The sequence below is a fragment of the Arachis hypogaea genome, chromosome 19 (assembly GCF_003086295.3).
Source record: "Arachis hypogaea cultivar Tifrunner chromosome 19, arahy.Tifrunner.gnm2.J5K5, whole genome shotgun sequence".
Classification (NCBI taxonomy): Eukaryota; Viridiplantae; Streptophyta; class Magnoliopsida; order Fabales; family Fabaceae; genus Arachis; species Arachis hypogaea.
In genome coordinates, this window is record NC_092054.1 from 106,717,190 (window position 1) to 106,738,449 (window position 21,260).

At 38.2% G+C, this 21,260-nt stretch overlaps 1 non-coding gene across 1 annotated transcript; it reads right to left on the reverse strand.

Moving 5' to 3' along the window:
• Window positions 1-18,326: 18,326 nt before the first annotated feature.
• On the reverse strand, window positions 18,327-18,434 carry LOC112780823 (small nucleolar RNA R71). The gene has a single exon (XR_003191636.1). It is a non-coding gene; the product is annotated as a small nucleolar RNA R71 (small nucleolar RNA).
• Between the last annotated feature and the right edge of the window lie 2,826 nt (window positions 18,435-21,260).

Below are 21,260 nucleotides of genomic sequence, written 5' to 3' on the forward strand. Positions count from 1 at the left end.
CTAGCTTATCTTATCTTTTTTAATCTCAAATCTTAAAATCAAATCTTTTTCATATCTTTTTTTATTTTATTTTATTTTCTTACAAATATATTTAACAAAATACTATCCAAAATATCTTTTTTTTATTCACGAAAAGAGCAACTGACAGAGGATGAACAAAATACTATCCAAAATCTCTCTGAGGACAGTAAGGGCTCAGAGAAGAATAACTCTGGCGTTCAAACACCAAAAAGGGATGCAAAGCTGGCGTTAAACGCCTAACCCATGCACAGTTCTAGCGTTCAAACGCCAGAAAGAGGCAGGAAGTTGGCGTCAAACGCCCAATGAAAGCTCAGTTCTGGCGTCCAAATGCCAGGAACATGCAAGGAGTTGGCGTCCAACGCCAATCCAGCTTCCAACTCTGGTATTCAATTGCCAGTGAGGGATCAGACACACACAAGTGCTAATAACAACCCCTCTAAAAAGGCTTCTCCAACCACCTCTGTATGAAATAAACCTACAACAACCAAGGTTGAAGAATACAAAGCCAAGATACCTTATCCTCAAAAACTCCGCCAAGAGGAGCAGGATAAGCAATTTGCTCGCTTTACAGACTATCTCAAGACTCTTGAAATAAAGATTCTGTTTGCAGAGGCACTTGAGCAAATACCCTCTTATGCCAAGTTCATGAAAGAGATCTTGAGTCATAAGAAGGATTGGAGAGAAACTGAAAGAATTCTCCTCACTGAGGAATGCAGTGCAGTCATTCTGAAAAGCTTCCCAGAAAAGCTTAAAGATCCTGGGAGCATTCTGATACCATGCATATTAGAGGGTAATTGCACCAAGACAGCTTTATGTGATCTTGGGGCAAGCATCAACCTAATACCTGCATCCACTATCAGAAATCTTAGTTTAACTGAAGAAGTTAAACCAACCCGAATATGTCTCCAACTTGCTGATGGCTCCATTAAATACCCATCAGGCGTGATTGAAGACATGATTGTCAGGGTTGGGCCATTCCCCTTTCCCACTGACTTTGTCGTGCTGGAAATGGAGGAGCACAAGAGTGCTACTCTCATTCTAGGAAGACCTTTCTTAGCAACTGGACGAACTCTCATTGATGTCCAAAAGGGGGAAGTAACCCTGAGAGTCAATGAGGATGAGTTTAAGTTGAATGCTATCAAGGCCATGCAGCATCCAGACACACCAAAAGACTGCATGAAAGTTGATCTTATTGACTCTTTGGTAGAGGAGATCAACATGGCTGAGAGTCTCGAATTAGAGCTGGAAGACATCTTTAAAGATGTTCAGCCTGATCTGGAAGATTCAGAGGAATTGAAAGAGCCTCTGAAACTTCCTCAGGAAGAGGAAAAACCTCCTAAACCTGAGCTCAAACCATTACCACCATCCCTGAAATATGCATTTCTTGGAGAAGGTGATACTTTTCCGGTGATTATAAGCTCTGCTTTAAATCCACAGGAAGAGGAAGCACTAATTCAAGTGCTAAGGACACACAAGACAGCTCTTGGGTGGTCCATAAGTGACCTCAAGGGCATAAGCCCAGCTAGATGCATGCACAAGATCCTATTGGAGGATGATGCTAAGCCAGTGGTTCAACCACAGAGGTGGCTAAATCCAGCCATGAAGGAAGTGGTGCAGAAAGAGGTCACCAAGTTACTGGAGGCTGGGATTATTTATCCTATTTCTGATAGCCCCTGGGTGAGCCCTGTCCAAGTTGTCCCCAAAAAGGGAGGCATGACAGTGGTTCATAATGAAAAAAATGAACTTGTTCCTACAAGAACAGTTACAGGGTGGCGCATGTGTATTGACTACAGAAGGCTCAATACTGCCACCAGAACGGATCATTTTCCTTTACCATTCATAGACCAGATGCTAGAAAGACTGGCAGGTCATGATTATTACTGCTTTTTGGATGGCTATTCAGGCTACAACCAAATTGCAGTAGATCTCCAGGATCAAGAGAAAACAGCATTCACATGTCCATCTGGAGTGTTTGCTTACAGAAGGATGCCATTTGGGCTCTATAATGCGCCTGCAACCTTTCAGAGATGCATGCTCTCTATTTTCTCTGATATGGTGGAAAATTTTCTGGAAGTCTTCATGGATGACTTCTCATTATATGGAGACTCATTCAGCTCCTGTCTTGATCACCTGACACTGGTTCTGAAAAGATGCCAAGAGACTAACCTGGTTTTAAATTGGGAGAAATGTCACTTTATGGTGACTGAAGAGATTATCCTTGGGCATAAGATTTCGAACAAAGGAATAGAGGTGGATCAAGCTAAAGTAGAGGTAATTGAAAAATTACCACCACCTGCCAATGTTAAGGCAATCAGAAGCTTTCTGGGGCATGCAGGATTCTATAGGAGGTTTATAAAGGATTTTTCAAAAATTGCAAAATCTCTAAGCAACCTGCTAGCTGCTGACACGCCATTTATGTTTGACACAGAGTGTCTGCAGGCGTTTGAAACTCTGAAAGCTAAGCTGGTCACAGCACCAGTTATTTCTGTACCAGACTGGACATTACCATTCGAATTAATGTGTGATGCCAGTGATCATGCCATTGGTGCAGTATTGGGGGGCAGAGGCATGACAAGCTTCTGCATGTCATTTATTATGCTAGCCGTGTTTTAAATGATGCCCAAAAAAATTACACAACCACAGAAAAAGAATTGCTTGCAGTGGTTTATGCCATTGACAAGTTTAGATCATACTTAGTAGGATCCAAAGTGATTGTGTACACTGACCATACTGCTCTTAAATATCTACTTACAAAGCAGGATTCAAAACTCAGGCTCATAAGATGGGTGTTGCTTCTGCAAGAGTTTGATATAGAAATAAGAGACAGAAAAGGGACAGAAAACCAAGTGGTTGATCATCTGTCCCGGATAGAGCCAGTAGAAGGGGCGTCCTTTTCCTCTATTGAGATCTCTAAAACCTTTCCAGATGAGCATTTGTTCGCCATTCAGGAAACACCATGGTTTGCAGACATTCCAAACTATAAAGCTGCAAGGTTCATACCCAAGGAGTACAGCAGGCAACAAAAGAAAAAATTAATTACTGATGCAAAGTACTACTTGTCGGATGAACCCTATCTCTTTAAGAGATGTGCAAATGGAATAATCCGTAGGTGTGTGCCTAGAGAAGAAGCACAGAGGATCTTATTGCCATGGGTCACAATATGGAGGTCATTTCGGAGGGGAGCGAACAGCCACCAAGGTCCTCCAATGTGGTTTCTACTGGCCTACACTCTACAGAAATTCCCGAGAGTTTGTACGTAACTGTGATAGTTGCCAGAGAGCTGGTAATCTGCCTCATGGTTACGCCATGCCTCAACAAGGAATCTTGGAGATTGAGTTATTTGATGTATGGGGTATTAACTTCATGGGGCCTTTCCCACCATCATACTCAAACACTTATATTCTGGTGGTAGTCGACTATGTATCCAAATGGGTAGAGGCCATTGCCACACCCACTAATGATACTAAGACAGTGCTGAAGTTCCTCCAGAAACATATCTTCAGCAGGTTCGGTGTCCCTAGAGCACTAATTTGTGATGGGGGCACTCACTTCTGCAACAAACAGCTTTACTCTGCTATGGTCCGGTATGGAATTAGCCACAAGGTGGCAACTCCATATCATCCACAGGCAAATGGGCAAGCTGAAGTCTCTAATAGAGAACTAAAAAGAATCCTGGAACGGACAGTAAGTACCCGTAGAAAGGATTGGGCGAGAAGCTTGGATGATGCTCTGTGGGCTTACAGAACAGCATTCAAGACTCCTATAGGGACCTCTCCATACCAGCTTGTGTATGGTAAGGCCTGTCATCTGCCCGTGGAACTGGAGCATAAGGCCTACTGGGCAACCAGATTCCTAAACTTTGATGCCAGATTAGCTGGAGAAAAAAGATTACTCCAGCCAAATGAGCTAGAGGAATTCAGACTCACTGCTTTCGAAAATGCTAAGCTTTACAAGGAGAAAGCAAAAAGGTGGCATGACAGAAAGTTGTCACCTAGAGTCTTTGAACCAGGACAGAAGGTTCTGCTATTTAACTCTAGGCTCAGATTATTCCCCGGGAAACTGAAATCCCGGTGGAGGGGACCATATGTGATTACAAGCGTGTCACCATATGGCCCTGTGGAGCTTCAAGACATTGATTCTAATAAGAAGTTCATTGTTAATGGACAGAGAGTCAAGCATTATCTTGAAGGCAATGTTGAGCAAGAATGCTCAAGGCTGAGACTAGATTAAAAGCTCAGTAAGGTCAAGCAATTGACATTAAAGAAGCGCTTGTTGGGAGGCAACCCAATGTTATTTAACTATATCTCTTTATTTTCCATTGATATTTTATGTTTTTTTTTAGGTTGATGATCATGTGAAGTCACAAAAACTACTAAAAAATCAAAAATAGAATGAAAAACAGCATTAAAAATAGCACACCCTGGAGGAAGAGCATTCTGGCGTTTAAACGGCAGAAACAAGCATCAACATGGCGTTAAACGCCAGAAACAGGCTACATTTGGGCGTTTAATGCCAAAAACAGGTAGCAGTCTGGCGTTAAACACCAGGATTGCACTGCAGGGGCGTTTACACGCCTAATAGGAGCAGGGATGATACATCCTTGACCCCTCTGGATCTGTGACCCCACAGGATCTCCACCTACCTCACCATTCAAATTCAAACCATTCCCCTCCCAAATCCACCCATTCACACACCTCCATCTCCTCCATCTTCTCCACTTCTTTCTTCTTTTGCTCGAGGACGAGCAAACCTTTTAAGTTTGGTGTGGTAAAAGCATTGCTTTTTGTTTTTCCATAATTCAGTGGTAGAGCAATTGACTGCAGATCAAAGAGCTATGAGGGAGGAGCAACAAAGTCAAGGAAGAGACATAAGGGAGCTCAAGAGCACCATTGGTTCCTTAAGAAGAGGAAGATGCCACCCTCATTAAGGTGGACCCATTCCTTAATCTCCTTGTTCTTATTTTCCTGTTTTTCGTTTACTATGCTTCATTTTTAATTATGTTTGTGTCTTTACTATATGATCACTAGTATCTAAGTGTCTATGTCTTAAAGATATGAAAGTCCTATGAATCCATCACCTTTCTTAAATGAAAATTGTTTTCTGAAAAAGAAAAAGAAGTACATGAATTTTGAATTTTAAAATAGTTTAAATATTTTGATGTGGTGGCAATACTTTTTGTTTTCTAAATGAATGCTTGAACAGTGCATATGTCTTTTGAATTTGTTGTTTATGAATGTTAAAATTGTTGGCTCTTAAAAGAATGATAAAAATGGAGAAATGTTACTTGATAATCTGAAAAATCATAAAAATGATTCTTGAAGCAAAAAGCCAATAGCCCTTAAAACCAAAAGGCAAGGTAATAAAAAGGATCCAAGGCTTTGAGCATCAGTGGATAGGAGGGCCTAAAGGAATAAAATCCTGGCCTAAGTGGCTAAACCAAGCTGTCCCTAACCATGTGCTTGTGGTGTGAAGGTGTCAAGTGAAAACTTGAGACTGAGTGGTTAAAGTCGAGGTCCACAGCAAAAACAGAGTGTGCTTAAGAACCCTGGACACCTCTAATTGGGGACTTTAGCAAAGCTGAGTCACAATCTGAAAAGGTTTACCCAGTTATGTGTTTGTGGCATGTATGTATCCGGTGGTAATACTGGAAAACAGAGTGCTTAGGGCCACGGCCAAGACTCATAAAGTAGCTGTGTTCAAGAATCAACATACTGAACTAGGAGAATCAATAACACTATCTGAATTCTGAGTTCCTATAGATACCAATCATTATGAACTTCAAAGGATAAAGTGAGATGCCAAAACTGTTCAGAAGCAAAAAGCTAATAGCCCCGCTCATCTAACTAAAACTGATCTTCATAGATGTTTTGGAATTCATTGTATATTCTCTTCTTTTTATCCTACTTTGTTTTTAGTTGCTTGGGGACAAGCAAAAATTTAAGTTTGGTGTTGTGATGAGCGGATAATTTATACGCTTTTTGGCATTGTTTTTAGGTAGTTATTAATATGTTTTAGTCACTTTTTATTATATTTTTATTAGTTTTTAAATAAAAATCACATTTCTGGACTTTACTATGAGTATGTGTATTTTTCTGTGATTTCAGGTATTTTTTGGCTGAAATTGAGGGAGCTGAGCAAAAATCTGATTCAGGCTGAAAAAGGACTGCAGATGCTGTTGGATTCTGACCTCCCTGCACTCAAAATGGGTTTTCTGGAGCTACAAGAGTCCATATGGCGCGCTCTCAATTGCGTTGGAAAGTAGACATCCAGGGCTTTCTAGCAATATATAATAGTCCATACTTTGATCATGGATAAATAACGTAAACTGGCATTCAACGCCAGTTCCATGTTGCATTCTAGCGTTAAACGCCAGAAACAGGTTACAACCTGGCGTTTAACTCTGGAAACAGCCTAGGCACGTGTAAAGCCCAAGTCTCAGCCCCAGCACACACCAAGTGGGCCCCAGAAGTAGATTTCTGCACTATCTATCTTAGTTTACTCATTTTCTGTAAACCTAGGTTACTAGTTTAGTATTTAAACAACTTTTAGAGATTTATTTTGTACCTCATGACATTTTTAGATCTGAACTTTGTACTCTTTGACGGCATGAGTCTCTAAACTCCATTGTTGGGGGTGAGGAGCTCTGTTGTGTCTCGATGAATTAATGCAATTATTTTTGTTTTCTATTCAAACACGCTTATTTCTATCTAAGATGTTTATTCGCACTTCAATATGATGGATGTGATGATCCATGACACTCATCACCATTCTCAATCTATGAATGCATGCTGACAACCACGCCCGTTCTACCTTCGATTGAATGAGTATCTCTTGGATTCCTTAATCAGAATCTTCGTGGTATAAGCTAGAATCCATTGGCAGCATTCTTGAGAATTCGGAAAGTCTAAACCTTGTCTATGGTATTCTGAGTAGGATTTAGGGATTGAATGACTGTGACGAGCTTCAAACTCACAAGGGTTGGGCGTAGTGATAGACGCAAAAGGATCAATGGATCCTATTCCAGCATGAGTGAGAACCGACAGATGATTAGCCATGCAGTTACAGCGCACCTGGACCATTTTCACTGAGAGGACGGATGGTAGCCATTTACAACGGTGATCCACCAACACACAGCTTGCCATAGGAGGAACCTTGCGTGCGTGAAGAAGAAGATAGGGGGAAGCAGAGATTCAGAAGACAAAGCATCTCCAAAACTCCAACATATTATCCATTACTGCATAACAAGTATTTATTTGATGTTCCTTTATTTTTCGCAATTCAAACTGATAATCATAATTAATCTCCTGACTAAGATTTACAAGGTAACCTTAGATTGCTTCAAGCCAACAATCTCCATGGAATCGACGCTTACTCACGTAAGGTATTACTTGGACGACCCAGTGCACTTGCTGGTTAGTTGTGCGGAGTTGTGAAAAGTGTGAATCACAATTTTGTGCACCAGTGTCTTATCAACTGATGGGAGAAGCTCGGCACTGGTGGCAAGGAGAGTGTCGACTACTACGACTTCAGAATGTGGACATTCTATGGGAGTTATTTCAGATTGCTTTCTATAGGAAGTATTTTCTAGAGTTAGTGTGGGAGGCTAGAGTGTTGGAACTCATGCAACTGAACCAAGGGTCTATGTATATAGCCGAGTATACCACTAAGTTTGAGGAGCTCTGTAGGTTCTAATGGAAAGTTAGGGTGCCCCTAAGTCCTATGAGGGTTGGAACTGCATTAGGTACCAAGGAGGTCTTAGGAAGAACATTTTGAGTTTTATGGACCCGTTAGAGATTCAGAGATTTTCTGAGCTTGTGAACAAGGCGAGGGTTGTAGAAGATTGTGCCAAGAAGGTGGCTTTGGCGAGGGATACTCGTGGACAACAACAAAGGTCATGGAAAGTATTTTCCACCAAGGGCCCAAAACTTCAAAAGGGGTGGACATGCCGCTCATCATCCCCAAGGTCAAGAAAACTTCAGGAGGAGCAACTATAACTAGTTTCATCAGGCGAAAAGAAGAGGTAAATAAAGTAAAACTTCTCTAGATTTAACTTGTGACCGTTGTAGACATTTTCATCCTTGTGACTCGTGCAAGCTGGGTATAGGTGGATGCTTTACCTGTGGATTGCCTGGACACATCGCAAGGGATTGCCCTTGTGGGAAAAACCAGAATGCAGGTTGGAATTTGATGCGGACTTTATAACCCACAAACTAACCGATAAGTACACCGGGTCATACCAAGTAATACCTCAGGTAAGTGAGGGTCGATCTCACGAGGATTGATGGATCAAGCAACAATGGTTAAGTGATTTGCTTAGTTAGACAAAAAAAAAAGAGTGTTTGGGTTTCAATTGAATTAAACAGAAAATTCAGAGAATTAATAAAGCTAGCAGTAAATTGTAGTGGATATATATGGAGAGACAGTTAAGGCTTCAGAGATATCTATTTTCTAGATTGACTTTTCTTACTAACTATTTTAATCATGCAAGATTTAATTCATGACAAACTATATGTGACTAAACCCTAATTCTTTAGACCTTTTTAGTCTCCTCTAAAATTCATCAACCGCTAATTCCTTGGTCACTTAATTCCAGTTAGAGGGTGAAGTTCAATTCTAGTTTATATGCCACAAAAACTCTAATTACCCAAATATAAGAGGATTATATGTCACGTATCCCGTTAAGTCTAGATAATTAGAAATATAGGAGAAATTGTTTTCAAGATGTTGTTCAAGTAAAGAGATTTTCCAAGTTATACAAGAACTCAATTAGAACCAAGGTCATACTTCCGTTCCACCCAGATTCATAAAATAAAGAACGAAAACAGTTCTTGAATTATAAATCAGTACATGAATTAATAGAAAAATAATCGTATCGATCCATATAATAGACAGAGCTCTTAACCTTAATAGTGGAGGTTTAATTGCTCATGGTTCAGAGAGAAAAACTAGGATTCATAAAAACTGTAAATTACGGAATGAGGTAGAAGAGAAGAGAAGAGCCCGAAGGGCTGATTCTTTTCCCTTTTTTATCTAATCCTAATTAATGTAAAATATATTTCCTAAAACTAAAATAATATCTTTTACTAATTCTAAAACTAATAAAAGTTTAAATCTAAACTTAATTAGTTGATTTGTACAACCTTTGGATGTACATGGGGACCACTCTTGCACTTAAGGTTGGTGCCGAACTTGAAAGACTTCAAGTTCGGCGTGGAGGAGGCAGTACGATTTCTCCTTGGAATTGTCATATTGGCGCCGAACTTGAGGTGCTTCAAGTTTGGCGTGGAGGTTATGCATGTATTCCCTTGGAAGTGTTGATGCTCGCGTCGAACTTGAAGAACTTCAAGTTCGGCGTGGAGGAGGTAGCACTGATTCTTGGAACTCTTTTTGCCCACGCCAAACTTGGCAATGATCATGTTCGACGTGGAGGTGGCAGCAAGTCTTCCTTTCTCTGTCTTTGACTTTAACTCTTGTCAGATTCGTCTAAAATGCTACCTGAAATTACCAAAATTGCACACAACTCAAAGTAGCATCCATAGTGGCTAAAATACATCAAATTTTGATTAAACTTAACAATTCAAGAGCAAATTCACTTGGAAAAGATAAAGAAAATGCTCACGCATCACAACACCAAACTTGAATTGTTGCTTGTCCTCAAGCAACCAAAATTAGTACAAGATTAAGATGTGAATTTTGATGAGCGGATAATTTATACGCTTTTTGGCATTGTTTTTAGGTAGTTTTTAGTATAATTTAGTTAGTTTTTACTATGTTTTTATTAGTTTTTACGCAAAAATCACTTTTCTGGACTTTACTATGAGTTTGTGTGTTTTTCTGTGATTTCAGGTATTTTCTGGCTGAAATTGAGGGACCTGAGCAAAAATCTAATTCAGAGGCTGAAAAGGGACTGCAGATGCTGTTGGATTCTGACCTCCCTGCACTCGAAGTGGATTTTTTGGAGCTACAGAAGCCCAATTTGCACGCTCTCAATTGCGTTTGAAAGCAGACATCCTGGGCTTTCCAGCAATATATAATAGTCCATACTTTGCCCGAGTTTTGACGACGCAAACTGGCATTCAAACACCAACTTCCTGCCCTATTCTAAAGTTAAACGCCAGAAACAGGTTACAAACCAGAGTTAAACGCCACAAATAGGCTGCAACATGGCATTTAACTCCAAGAGAAGTCTCTACACATGTAAAGCTCAATGCTCAGCCTAAACACACACCAAGTGGGCCCGGAAGTGGATTTCTGCATTACTTACTCATTTTCTGTAACCCTAGCTACTAGTTTAGTATAAAAATTACCTTTAGTGATTTATTTTGTATCGAGTTATCCATTTTTCATTTTTCGAAACTGAGACCATTGTAGACGTTTAAGAGGCTGGCCTCACGGCCATGCCTAGACCTTTCACTTATGTATTTTCAACGGTGGAGTTTCAACACCCCATAGATTAAGGTGTGGAGCTCTGCTGTTCTTCATGAATTAATGCAAAGTACTATTGTTTTTCTATTCAACTCAAGCTTATTCTTATTCTAAGATATTCACTCGCACTTTAACCTGTTGAATGTGATGATCCGTGACACTCATCATCATTCTCACCTATGAACGCGTGCCTGACAACCACTTCCGTTCTATCTGCAATAGCTTGAGTGTGTATCTCTTAGCCTCCTGGTTCACGATCAGAGTCTTCGTGGTATAGGCTAGAATTATTGGCGGCCATTCTTGAGATCTGGAAAGTCTAAACCTTGTCTGTGGTATTCCGAGTAGGATCTGGGAAGGGATGACTGTGACGAGCTTCAAACTCGCGAGTGTTGGGCGTAGTGACAGACGCAAAAGGATCAATGGATCCTATTCCAACATGAGTGAGAACCGACAGATGATTAGCCGTGCGGTGACAGCGCACTTGGACCATTTTCACTGAGAGGACGGACGGTAGCCATTGACAACGGTGATCCCCCAACATACAGCTTGCCATGGAAAGGAGTATGAATGATTGAATGAAGACAGTAGGAAAGCAGAGATTCAGAAGCAACAAGCATCTCCATACGCTTATCTGAAATCCCACCAATGAATTAGATAAGTATTTCTACCTTTATTTTATATTCTATTTATATTTTAATTATCAAAACCTCATAACCATTTGTATCTGCCTGACTGAGATTTACAAGGATGACCATAGCTTGCTTCAAGCCGACAATCTCCGTGGGATCGACCGTTACTCAAGTAAGCTTTATTACTTGGATGACCCAGTGCACTTGCCGGTTAGTTGTGTAGAGTTGTGAAGAAGAATTGAGATTATGAACGTGCGTACCAAGTTTTTGGCGCCGTTGAGATCACAATTTCGTGCACCAAGTTTTTGGCGCCGTTGTCGGGGATTGTTCGAGTTTGGACAACTGACGGTTCATCTTGTTGCTCAGATTAGGTAATTTTATTTTATTTTGTTTTAAGCTTTTTATTTTCGAAAAAAATTTTCAAAAAAATAAATTATTCTATGTTCTTCAGAATTTTCAAGAATGAATTCTAGAGTTTCAGATGATGCTTTTATCATCACAGGAGCTAGTTGATTCCCATCAATTTGGCTGTTATATGTAATGTCCTGCTGAAGCTTGGCTAACCATGTCAAATCTTTTTAGACTGAAGCTTTAGACTAACATTGCATGATTCCTGGAATTCCTATTAAAAATTTTGAAATTATTTATTTTCTCTTTTTCCAAATAATTTTCGATAAATTACAAAAAAAAAATTAATAAAATCATAAAAACAAAAAATATTTTGTATTTCTTGTTTGAGTCTTGTGTTAAATTTTAAGTTTGGTGTCAATTGCATGTTTTAATTTTTCTCAAAAATTTTTCGAAAATCCATGCATTGAGTTTTGTTCTTTATGATCTTCAAGTTGTTCTTGATGATCTTCTTTGTTTGATCTTTGCATTTTCATGTTTTGTGTCTTTTCTTGTTTTTCATGTGCATTTTCAATTGGTTAGTGTCTAAAGTTTGAAAATTTCTAAGTTTGGTGTCTTGCATGTTTTTCTTCTGTTAAAAATTTTCAAAAATAAGTCTTGATGTTCATCTTGATCTTCAAAGTGTTATTGGTGTTCATCTTGACATTCAAAGTGTTCTTGCATGCATTAGTTGTTTTGATTCATAATTTCTATGTTTTATTTTAATTTGGTGTTTTTCTCCCTCTTTACTAAGAATCCAAAAATCAAAAATATATCTTTCCTTGTTTTACTCATAAATTTCAATTTCAAAATTCTATCTTTTCAAATCTTTTTCATTTATTTTTACATATTTTTGAAATTTTTTTAATTGATTTTCAAAATCTTTTTCTTATTCTTACTTCATATTTTCGAAAATCTCACTAACATTTAATGTTTTAATTCAAAAAATTTTCAAGTTGTTACTTGCCTATTAAGAAAGGTTCAATCTTTGAATTTTAAAATCATATCTTTTAGTTTCTTGTTAGTCAAGTAATCAACTTTAATTTCAAAAATCAAATCTTTTTAATTTCCTTTTCAAATCCTTTTCAAATTTCAATCATTTTAATCATATCTTTTTCAAAATCAATTTCAAATTCTTTTCTAACTTCTTATCTTTTCAAAATTGATTTTCAAATCTTTTTCAATTAACTACTTGACTTTTTGTCTTATTTTAAAAGTTTTCTATTTCAATCATATCTTTTTCAAAACCACCTAACTAATTTTCTCTTTCTAATTTTCGAAAACTCCTCCCCACTTTTTCAAAATTCCTTTTTAATTAACTAATTGTTTTAAAATTCAATTTTATTTTATTCCTTTTTATAATTTTCGAATACTAACTAATAATTAATAAAAACAAAAATATTTTTCCTTTTATTTTAATTTAAATTCAAATTCTTCTCTCTCTCATCTCTTTCTATTTATTTATTTATTTACTAACACTCTTCTCTTCTTCTTATAATTCGAACCCCCTCTTCTTCTCTGTGTTTGAATTTCTCTTCTCCTTCTTCTATTATTCTCTTCTTCTACTCAATAAAAGAATCTCTATACTGTGACATAGAGGATTCCTATTCTTTTCGTTCTCTTTTTTTTCATATGAACAGGAGCAAAGATAAAGACATTCTTATGGAAGCTGATCCTAAACCTAAAAGGACTCTTAAGAGGAAACTAAGAGAAGCTAAAGCACAACCCTCTGGAGAGGACCTGACAGAAATTTTCGAAAAAGAAGGAGACATGGCCGAACCCAATAACAATGCCAACAATGCAAAGAAGATGCTTGGTGACTTCATTGCACCCTCTTCTGACTTCTATGGAAGAAGCATCTCAATTCCTGCCATTGGAGCAAACAACTTTGAGCTTAAGCCTCAATTAGTTTCTCTAATGCAACAGAATTGTAAGTTTCATGGACTTCTATTGGAAGATCCTCATCAGTTCTTAGCTAAATTCTTGCAAATCTGTGACACTGTTAAGACCCATGGAATTGATCCGAGGTCTACAGGCTTATGCTTTTCCCTTTTGCTGTAAGAGACAGAGCTAGAACATGGTTGGATTCACAATCTAAGAAAAGCATGAACTCTTGGGAAAAGCTGGTCAGTGCTTTTCTGGCCAAATTCTTTTCACCTCAAAAGGTGAACAAGCTTAGAGTGGAAATCCAAACCCTCAGACAGAAGGAAGGTGAGTCCCTCTATGAAGCTTGGGAAAGATATAAGCAATTGATCAAAAGGTGTCCTACTGACATGCTTCCAGAATGGAGCATCATATGTATATTCTATGATGGTCTGTTTGAGTTGTCAAAAATGTCATTGGACCATTCTGCAGGAGGATCTCTTCATCTGATAACCCCTGCAGAAGCTCAGGAACTCATTGAAATGGTTGCAAATAACCAGTTCATGTACACCTCTGAGAGGAGTTCTGTGAACAATGGGACGCCTCAGAAGAAGGAAGTTCTTGAAATTGATACTCTGAATGCCATATTGGCTCAGAACAAAATATTAACTCAGCAAGTCAATATAATTTCTCAGAGTCTGAATGGATTGCAAGCTGCATCCAACAGTACTAAAGAAACATCTTCTGAAGAAGAAGCTTATGATCCTGAGAATCCTGCAATGGCAGAGGTGAATTACATGGGAGAACCCTATGGAAACACCTATAATCCTTCATGGAGAAATAATCCAAATTTCTCATGGAAGGACCAACAGAAGCCTCAACAAGGCTTCAATCATAATGGTGGAAGAAATAGGTTTAGCAATAGAAAGCCTTTTGATGAGTGGATAATTTATACACTTTTTGACATTGTTTTTAATATGTTTTTAGTAGGATCTAGTTACTTTTAGGGATATTTTCATTAGTTTTTATGTTAAATTCACATTTCTGGACTTTACTATAAGATTGTGTGTTTTTCTGTGATTTCAGGTATTTTCTGGCTGAAATTGAGGGACTTGAGCAAAAATCAGATTCAGAGGTTGAAAAAGGACTGCTGATGCTGTTAGATTCTGACCTCCCTGCACTCAAAGTGGCTTTTCTGGAGCTACAGAACTCGAAATGGCGCGCTTCCAATTGCGTTGGAAAGTAGACATCCAGGGCTTTCCAGAAATATATAATAGTCCAAACTTTGGCCAAGAATAGATGATGTAAACTGGCGTTCAATGCCAGCTTTCTGCCCAAATCTGGCGTCCAGCGCCAAAAAAGGATCCAAAACCAGAGTTGAACGCCCAAACTGGCACAAAAACTGGCGTTCAACTCCAAGAAGGACCTCTACACGTGCAACACTTAAGCTCAGCCCAAGCACACACCAAGTGGGCCCCGGAAGTGGATTTATGCATCAATTACTTACTTCTGTAAACCCTAGTAGCTAGTTTATTATAAATAGGACCCTTTACTATTGTATTAGGCATCTTTGGATCATTTTTATATCTTTGGACGCCTGGTTCTTAGATCAGAGGGGCTGGCCATTCGGCCATGCCTGGACTTTCACTTATGTATTTTTAACGATAGAGTTTCTACACTCCATAGATTAAGGTGTGGAGCTCTGCTGTTCCTCAAAGATTAATGCAAAGTACTACTGTTTTCTATTCAATTCATCTTATTTCACTTCTAAGATATCCATTCGTACCCAAGAACATGATGAAGGTGATGATTATGTGACGCTCATCATCATTATCCCTTATGAACGCGTGCCTGACAAACACTTCCATTCTACATGCAACAAGCTAGAATGAATATCTCTTAGATCTCTTAATCGGAATCTTCGTGGTGTAAGCTAGAATGATGGCGGCATTCAAGAGAATCCGGAAAGTCTAAACCTTGTCTGTGGTATTCCGAGTAGGATTCAATGATTGAATGACTGTGACGAGCTTCAAACTCACAAGTGCTGGGCGTTAGTGACAGACGCAAAAGGAGGGTGAATCCTATTCCAGCATGATCGAGAACCGACAGATGATTAGCCGTGCTGTGACAGAGCATGTGAGCATATTTTTCACTGAGAGGAGGGGATGTAGCCACTGACAACGGTGATGCCCTTGCAAAAAGCCAGCCATGGAAAGGAGTAAGACTGATTGGATGAAGATAGCAGGAAAGCAGAGGTTCAGAGGAACGAAAGCATCTCTATTCGCTTATCTGAAATTCTCACCAATGATTTACATAAGTATTTCTATCCATATTTTATTATATTATTTTCAAAAACTCCATAACTGTTTTATATTATTTTATTTTATTATATTATTTACAAGGTGACCATAGCTTGCTTCATACCAACAATCTCTGTGGGATTCGACCCTTACTCACGTAAGGTATTACTTGGACGACCCAGTGCACTTGCTGGTTAGTTACACGGAGTTGTGAACCATGGTCTTGGCATCATGTTTTTGGCTCCATTTCCAGGGAAAGAAAGAGCGATGAACTTTACATAATTAAAGTGTAATCACGATTTCGCGTACCAAGTTTTTGGCGCCGTTGCCGGGGATTGTTCGAGTATGGACAATTGACGGTTCATCCTGTTGCTCAGATTAGGTAATTTTCTTTTTTGTTTTGTTTTCAAAAAGTTTTTTTTTTTCAAAAAAAAAATCTTTCAAAATTTTCTCCTTTGTTTTCGAAAAAAAAATAATAATAAAAAAATGTTTTCAAAAATATATTTTTCTTCAGAATTTTTAAGAATGAATTCTAGTGTTTCATGAAGCATGTGAAGCATGGCTGGCTGTAAAGCCATGTCTAATTCTTTTGGATAAGAGCATGTTAGGCCTGTCATGTCTGAATTACACTCATATTTTTATTAAAGCTTGGCTGGCTATTAAGCCATGCCTGACCCTTTGATTGGAGCTTTAAGACTAACATGGCAAGATTCCTGGAATTCATATTAAAAATTTTGGAATCCTTATTTTTATTTTTCAAAATAATTTTCGGAAAAAAAATAATAAAAATACAAAAAAATTAGAAAATCATAAAAATCAAAAATATTTTTGTGTTTCTTGTTTGAGTCTTGAGTCATATTTTAAGTTTGGTGTCAATTGCATATTCATCTTGCATTTTTCGAAAATTCATGCATTCATAGTGTTCTTCATGATCTTCAAGTTGTTCTTGGTCAGTCTTCTTGTTTGATCTTGATGTTTTCTTGTTTTGTGTCTTTTCTTGTTTTACATGTGCATTTTTCGTTTATTAGAGTCTAAACATGAAAGATTTCTAAGTTTGGTGTCTTGCATGTTTTCTTTGCATATAAAATTTTTCAAAAATATGTTCTTGATGTTCATCATGATATTCACGGTGTTCTTGGTGTTCATCTTGACATTCATAGCATTCTTGCATGCATTCATTGTTTTGATCTAAAAATTTCATGCATTGCATAATTTTCATGTTTTTCATAAAAATTTCAAAAATCAAAAAAATATCTTTCCCTTTTTCTCTCATCAAATTCGAAAATTGAGTTGACTTTTTCAAAAATTTTTAAAAATCAAAGTTGTTTCTTATGAGTCAAATCAAATTTTCAATTTGAAAATCTTATCTCTTTCAAAATCTTTTTCAAAAATCAAATCTTTTTCAAAATTCTTAGTTATTTTCGAAAATTCCAAAGATATTTTTCAAAAATCTTTTTCTTATTTTTATACCAAATTTTCGAAAATAACAATACCAATTAATGTTTTGATTCAAAAATTTCAAGTTTGTTACTTACTTGTTAAGAAAGATTCAAACTTTAAGTTCTAGAATCATATCTTGTGATTTCTTGTGAATCAAGTCATTAATTGTGATTTTAAAAATCAAATCTTTTTCAAAACTAATTCCTATCATATCTTTTCAAAATATCTTCTCATCTTATCTTTTTCAAAAATTTGATTTCAAAATATCTTTTCTAACTTCCTAACTTCTTATCTTTTCAAAATTTGTTCCAACTAACTAACTAACTTTTTGTTTGTTTCTTAAAACTACCTAACTAACTCTCCCTCTCTAATTTTCGAAAATATCTTCCCTCTTTTTCAAAATTTCTTTTTAATTAACTAATTATTTTTATTTTTGATTTCAAAATTTTTCGAAAATTACTAACCTTTTTCAAAAACTATTTTCGAAAATCACTAACTCTTTTTCAAAAATATTTTTCGAAAATTCTCCCTCTCCCATCTTATTCTATTTATTCATTCATTTGCTAACATCTCATCTCACATCTCAACCCTCCTCACAGTTGTGTTTCTTCCATTACATTACATTCTTTGTCTCCCCCTCTTCTTCTACTCACACAGGGATCCCTATACTGTGGTATAAAGGATCTCTATTATTATTATTATTTTTCTGTGCCCTCTTCTTTATCATATGAGCAGGAGCAAGGATAAGAACATTCTTGTGGAAGCAGATCCAGAACCTGAAAGGACTCTAAAAAGGAAACTAAGAGAGGCTAAAATACAACAATTCAGAGATAACCTTTCAGAAATTTTCGAACAGGAAGAGGAGATGGCAGCCAAAAATAATAATAATGTAAGGAAGATGCTTGGTGACTTTACTGCACCTAATTCCAATTTACATGGAAGAAGCATCTCCATTCCTGCCATTGGAGCAAACAACTTTGAGCTGAAACCTCAATTAGTTTCTCTGATGCAGCAGAACTGCAAGTTTCATGGACTTCCATCTGAAGATCTTTTTCAGTTCTTAACTGAATTCTTGCAGATATGTGATACTGTTAAGACTAATGGAGTAGATCCTGAAGTCTATAGGCTCATGCTTCTCCCTTTTGCTGTAAGAGACAGAGCTAGATTATGGTTGGATTCTCAACCCAAAGACAGCCTGAACTCTTGGGATAAGCTGGTCATGGCTTTCTTAGCCAAGTTCTTTCCTCCTCAAAAGCTGAGCAAGCTTAGAGTGGATGTTCAAACCTTCAAACAGAAAGAAGGTGAATCCCTCTATGAAGCTTGGGAAAGATACAAACAGTTGACCAAAAAGTGTCCTTCTGACATGCTTTCAGAATGGACCATCCTGGATATATTCTATGATGGTTTATCTGAGCTATCAAAGATGTCACTGGACACTTCTGCAGGTTGATCCATTCACCTAAAGAAAATGCCTGCAGAAGCTCAAGAACTCATTGACATGGTTGCTAATAACCAGTTCATATACACTTCTGAAAGGAATCCTATGAGCAATGGGACGCCTATGAAGAAGGGAGTTCTTGAAGTTGATACTCTGAATGCCATATTGGCTCAGAATAAAATATTGACTCAGCAAGTCAATATGATCTCTCAGAGTCTGCATGGAATGCAAGCTGCATCCAACAGTACTCAAGAGGCTTCTCCTGAAGAAGAAGCTTATGATCCTGAAAACCCTGCAATAGCAGAGGTGAATTACTTAGGTGAACCTTATGGAAACACCTATAACTCATCATGGAGAAATCATCCAAATTTCTCATGGAAGGATCAAAAGCCTCAACAAGGCTTTAATAATGGTGGAAGAAACAGGTTTAACAATAATAAACCTCTTCCATCATCCACTCAGCAACAGACAAAGAACTCTGAACAAAATACTTCTAATTTGGCAAACTTAGTCTCTGATCTGTCTAAGGCTACTGTAAGTTTCATGAATGAAACAAGATCTTCCATTAGAAATTTGGAAGCACAAGTGGGCCAGCTGAGTAAAAGGATCACTGAAATTCCTCCCAGTACTCTCCCAAGCAATACAGAAGAGAACCCAAAAGGAGAGTGTAAGGCCATTGACATAAGCACCATGGCCGAACCAACAAGGGGAGTGGAGGACGTGAATCCCAAGGAGGAAGACCTCCTGGGACATCCAGTGATCAATAAGGAGCTTCCCTCTGAGGAACCAAAGGACTCTGAGGCTCATCTAGAGACCATAGAGATTCCATTGAACCTCCTTATGCCCTTCATGAGCTCTGATGAGTATTCCTCTTCTGAAGAGAATGAGGATGTTACTGAAGAGCAAACTGCCAAGTTTCTTGGTGCAATCATGAAGCTGAATGCCAAATTATTTGGCATTGATACTTGGGAAGTTGAACCTCCCTTGTTCATCAATGAACTAAGTGATTTGGATCAACTGACATTGCCTCAGAAGAGACAGGATCCTGGAAAGTTCATAATACCCTGTACCATAGGCACCATGATCTTTAAGGCTCTATGTGACCTTGGTTCAGGAATAAACCTCATGCCCCTCTCTGTAATAGAGAAATTGGGAATCTATGGGGTGCAAGCTGCTAAAATCTCATTAGAGATGGCAGACAATTCAAGAAAACAGGCATATGGACAAGTAGAGGACGTGTTAGTAAAGGTTGAAGGCCTTTACATCCCTACTGATTTCATAGTCCTGGATACTGGAAAGGAAGAGGATGAATCCATCATCTTAGGAAGACCTTTCCTGGCCACAGCAAGAGCTGTGATTGATGTTGACAGAGGTGAACTAGTCCTTCAATGGAATGAGGACTCCCTTGTGTTTAAAACTCAAGGATCTCCCTCTGCAACCATGGAGAGGAAGCATGAAAAGCTTCTCTCAAAGCAGAGTCAACCCAAGCCCCCACAGTCAAACTCTAAGTTTGGTGTTGAGAGGCCACAACCAAACTCTAAGTTTGGTGTTGAACTCCCATATCCAAACTCTAAGTTTGGTGTTGGAGAGTCTCAACAATGCTCTGAACATCTGTGAGGCTCCATGAGAGCCCACTGTCAAGCTATTGACATTAAAGAAGCGCTTGTTGGGAGGCAACCCAATGTTTATTTATCTAATTTTGTTTTTGTTTTCCATGTTTTATTAGGATCATGATCATGTAGAGTCACAAAATAAATATAAAAATTGAAAACGGAATCAAAAACAGCAGAAGAAAAATCACACCCTGGAGGAAGCATCTGCCTGGCGTTCAACGCCAGAACAGAGTATGGTTCTGGCGCTGAACGCCCAAAATGGGCAACATCCTGGCGCTGAATGCCCAGAACAAGCATGGTTCTGGCGTTCAACGCCAGAAATGGCAACAAATGGCCGTTGAACGCCCAAAATGGGCACCAACCTGCCGCTGAACGCCCAGAGTTGTGTGCAAGGGCATTTTTCATGCCTAAATTGGTGCAGGGATGTAAATGCCTTGACATCTCAGGATCTGTGGACCCCACAGGATCCCCACCTACCTCATCATCTCTCTTTCCATTCACGATCATCCCTTCTGTTTTCCATCTACCACTCACATCCATACACCCACTACCTTCAAGATTCAACATCTCTCTCCCACCCAATCCCACCCATATGGCCGAATACACACATCCATCCATCTTCTCCATATCTTCTTCTTCTTCTTCTATTCTTTCTTCTTTTTACTCGAGGGCGAGTAACATTCTAAGTTTGGTGTGGTAAAAGCATAGCTTTTTTGTTTTTTCCATAACCATTGATGGCACCTAAGGCCAGAGAAACCTCTAGAAAGAGGAAAGGGAAAACAAAAGCTTCCATCAAGGGTCTATAGCTCAGTGGTAGAATATTTGACTGCAAATCAAGAGATCCCTGAGATACCTCAGGGGATACATTTTCTTCCAAACAATTATTGGAAGCAACTAAGGGTGGAACATCAAGAGCACTCCATCATCCTTCATGAAATTAGAGAAGATCAAAAAGCAATGAGGGAGGAGCAACAAAGACAAGGAAGAGACATAGAAGAGCTCAAGGACATCATTGGTTCCTCAAGAAGGAAATGCCACCATCACTAAGGTGGATTCATTCCTTGTTCTTATTTCTCTGTTTTTCGTTTTCTATGTTATGTGCTTATCTATGTTTGTGTCTTCATTACATGATCATTAGTAGTTA